Source organism: Carassius carassius, chromosome 6 (genome assembly GCF_963082965.1).
Source record: "Carassius carassius chromosome 6, fCarCar2.1, whole genome shotgun sequence".
NCBI lineage: Eukaryota > Metazoa > Chordata > Actinopteri > Cypriniformes > Cyprinidae > Carassius > Carassius carassius.
In genome coordinates, this window is record NC_081760.1 from 28,354,310 (window position 1) to 28,358,257 (window position 3,948).

The window sequence follows — 3,948 nt, forward strand, 5'->3', positions numbered from 1 at the left end:
GGAACAATACTGAAAGCTAAGATGGAGAAACAGATGATCATAGCTGTACAAGGATAGCCCTTTTTATTAAATGAATCTATTAGCAGAGCTACTACAAGGGATTTTTAGTGCTGGAAATCCATTTATTCTTTGATGAAACTTCTGCGTCTTCATGGAGAGTGGGTCATGGTTGCCCAGCAACAGCAGACGCCACTGGAGTGCAAGCGCAGATTACAGAGTGCTTTGGTAATAAGGAGAGCGGTGTGTCTAGCGTTTTCCACACGTTTTCAGTCGCGACATCTTGCAAATGTGGTTTTGTTTTGAAGGAGAAATGTTTTATTTTATTTTTTTGCTGGACTCGGTCGAGACCAACTAGAAGACTTGGCGAGTCCAATGGCCAAGTCCGAGTGCAAAAAGCAACGAGTCCGAGACAAGTCCGAGATGACAGAAAAATGTCTTGAGTCCGGACTCGAGTCCAAGACCGGACTCGAGTACTACAGCCCTAGTATCCGCCGAGAGCAGCCTCACCTCGGCTAGACCTTCTGATATGTGCCGCTGGCTTTGATGTCTCTTTAGTGGTTAAACAAAATATAATTCGTTTTGGGTAAATCTAACATGTTATCTTTGGTCTGTATTCAATTTATCTATATGTTAAAATGAAAATAAAAAAGGCAAATTGATATAATATTTTGTTTCAGTGTAATGGCTGTATATATACACATATCCCTGAACTAAGTACATTTCTGCAGCTGTTATTATGTTTAAATGAAAACGAAAGGAGGCAGTGGTATTTGATATCCTAGTTCGTTTTATTGTAAATATACAGAGAGGAAAATAGCAGTAGCCAAGGCGAGCTGACTGAAGTTATCAAGTACGCTGCTGTTTGCAGATTTACCGGATTTGCGTCATCGCGGACATCACACTCCCGAGTCGAATGCACAAAATCTGAACTACTGAGGATGCAAGTCCAAAATCAGCGCACAGTCCTATGTCACCAGTCTATTTGCCTAATCTTCCTGGTATTTACACCGTGGTGGAAACGGAGAAAGCAACAGGTCTGGGGGGAAAAAGTTCCTGGTAATGTTCCGGGTAATTTCGGTGGAAACGCGGCAAGTGTGTGTTCATGATGATGGTGATTTTAGTTATATTGTTCCACCTTTAGATGGCGACAAGGGACAGTTTTCATGAGTCATAAGTAAATACTTTTATATTGAAAGAGACTGAAACGCTGAACAAGAAAGTTTTTTTACTTATCACACATAAATAATCACATTCGCTCAGTCCATCTCTCTCTCTCATGATAAACAACTCCACATAATATGCTGATTTTAATACAGTAATACAATAAGCTTTTAATGAAGCAACTCCGCTTTCCTTCCTAGTTTTAAAGTGAAAGTTTTGAATTTGTAAAGGAGGCTTGAGCTCAGCTGTTAAACCAAAGAGAATAGAAGACCAATAGCCAAAACTCTGATACTTTGGGGTGACAGCCACTAGGTTGTGCTTCGGTAGCGCGGCCACCATTTTGGAGTGAAAATTCCAACTGAAAAACTGTACAGATACACAGACGTAGACAGGGTAACAGTGAAAGAGAAGTCAAAGTGGAACAAAATAATGCAATGTTGGGCAATCCACTGCAAAAACTATTAGTGTGACAGTAAAAATCTTGCCTTTCACTGTTTTCCCAAAGACCCTGACAGGTAATTATTTACAAAAATGTAAAAATATTGTGTGTTTTGAGGTGGGACGCAGCACTGTCCCTATGCTAACCCCACCACTAAAGAATGTTAGCTAACCCTAAAAAGTCCAAAAACGCTTATAATAGCTGGATCTGGCAACACCGCGCCCTCACTCACAGCTCTCTGAAGACTCGTTCAGGATAAAAGCAAATAAGCCATTCAGAGCTGTTATATTCTTATATGTTATATCTTTATTGCCAACATTCATAATTTTTCTGTAATTGATTTAATTTCATATGTTGGTATTAATTCAGTGTTTATAATGCTTGCACTTGAATTTAAAATATTTTCAAACTGTCACAGTTTCTAGAGAGCAAAAGGTTTTGTGAAAAAAGCTAAGACTTTAAAATAAACAGTTAAAAGGATTTGATGAGCACTAGTCTAATGATTGTATGTTATTGTTGTCATCGCTCAGGCTGTATTTTAGCTTTAATGTACGTTTTTTAAACAAAGCAGCGGATATTTTTCATAGCAACATCAAAAAGCTAGTGTTGAGCTACACTCCGTTGTTGTTTCTTATGTATTTACACAGGCCTCATGCTCATGTGATATTGCTCATTTAAACTGGGTATTTTAGATTTTGATTTGAACTGTGATTGCTGGGTTTGAGTCATCCAGTTTAATTAATAAATAATTCAGTCAGCACAAATGCAGAGATTAGTATTAGCTAATATTAGTATTTATTTCCTGTTTAATATTCTGACCATTTTTGTCACTGATTAGGCAGTGTAGGCTAGTATCCATGATTGACAGTTTACCTTACAACTATCATTAAACAGGAATGTTTGGCTTCAAGAAGATAGGAATGCTGATCTATTTCCAGTCCTAAGCATACTTTGTCTTATTTTGCATATTTTGACAATGAAAACTATTTCATGGTCTGTGCAGTTTGTAAGAGCTGTGCAAAAGCTTTCTAAGTCCAGCAGGTTGTGGAGAATGAAATCAAACTTCTTTCTAGGCCAAGGTACTTGCTTTTATTTAATGACCAGTGTTGAGGAAAGTTACTTTAAAAAAAAAAAAAAAAAATGTGTGAAGGCCCTTTCACACCAAAAGTGAAACGAATGCACCTCAGCCATTTCTGGATTAGCATGAAGCATAGAATGCAGGAGAAAGTTCAACACTCTTCAGCAATGAAACAAAAAGAAATAAAAACAAATGTCATGTTTATTTTAAGTAATTTTTGCTTATTAATATTGCTGGATTGGATTATTGAAGGTCAGCACTCAGCAGCAAAGATATTGATTAATAAAATGGGATTAAATGCACAAAAGATATTTGTGTTATTTAATACATTTAAAGGAAAACGCCACCATTGTTCCATATTCTGCTATGTTCTTCCCTCAACTTAGACGAGTTGATACATACCTCTCCTGTAACAGTGCGTGCATTCATTCGGAAAAACTATAGAATATGGAAACATGGAAAAATGTTGATGTTTTCCTTTAATTATTGCAGGTTTGCATTGCACTGCTTTCATTCATTTTTCAACTCTGCACTTATACTCCCGATTTCTCTAAACAAGGGGACAGGAGAGCTTTAAGTCAATGAATGGGAGTTATTTATTTGAAAAAGTAACTCAGATGTTTTATTGCAATTTAGAAAGTAGTGCATTACTTTACTAGTTACTTGAAAAAGTATTACATTCTGATCTTCTGATATAAACAGTTTCTTTTGATTTGACTTCAGAGGACCAACCAGCACGTCCTGTTCCTGGGTTAGCATGATTTCTTGGTCCTGAAACAACAAACCTGTCAAGTTATAACACAAACCCTAATCATAATGTAACCCTTTAACTAGAGGGAATTTAGTTTAATAACAATGATGTACAAGTCTCTAACCCAGTACTAATCCTAAGATTAACATTAGTCCTCACATCTGATTTGTTGTCAGCAATGTTGTTCCAGCAGAAACAATGAAAAGGTAGGATCCTTCTTAAAACCAGCGAGGTGTGGGGAATGAAATACTTCTTCATTCCAGCTCAAATTGTAGCTGTTTGTAAAAGGCTCTAACAATGCACAAACCTGATTTAACGTCTGTTACTTTCTTTTTTGCTTCCATTCGCAATCATCTTCTCTATATGAAGGGAATTCTATTGATTATAAACAGTCCGGGTGGATTTATTTTTTGATTTGGTAAGCCTACTAGATTCATTTATTTATGAATTACTATTTTTTAATGAAAAAAAACCCCAACATAATTATGGTTAAAATGGAAACAGGTGGTCCTTCTCAGA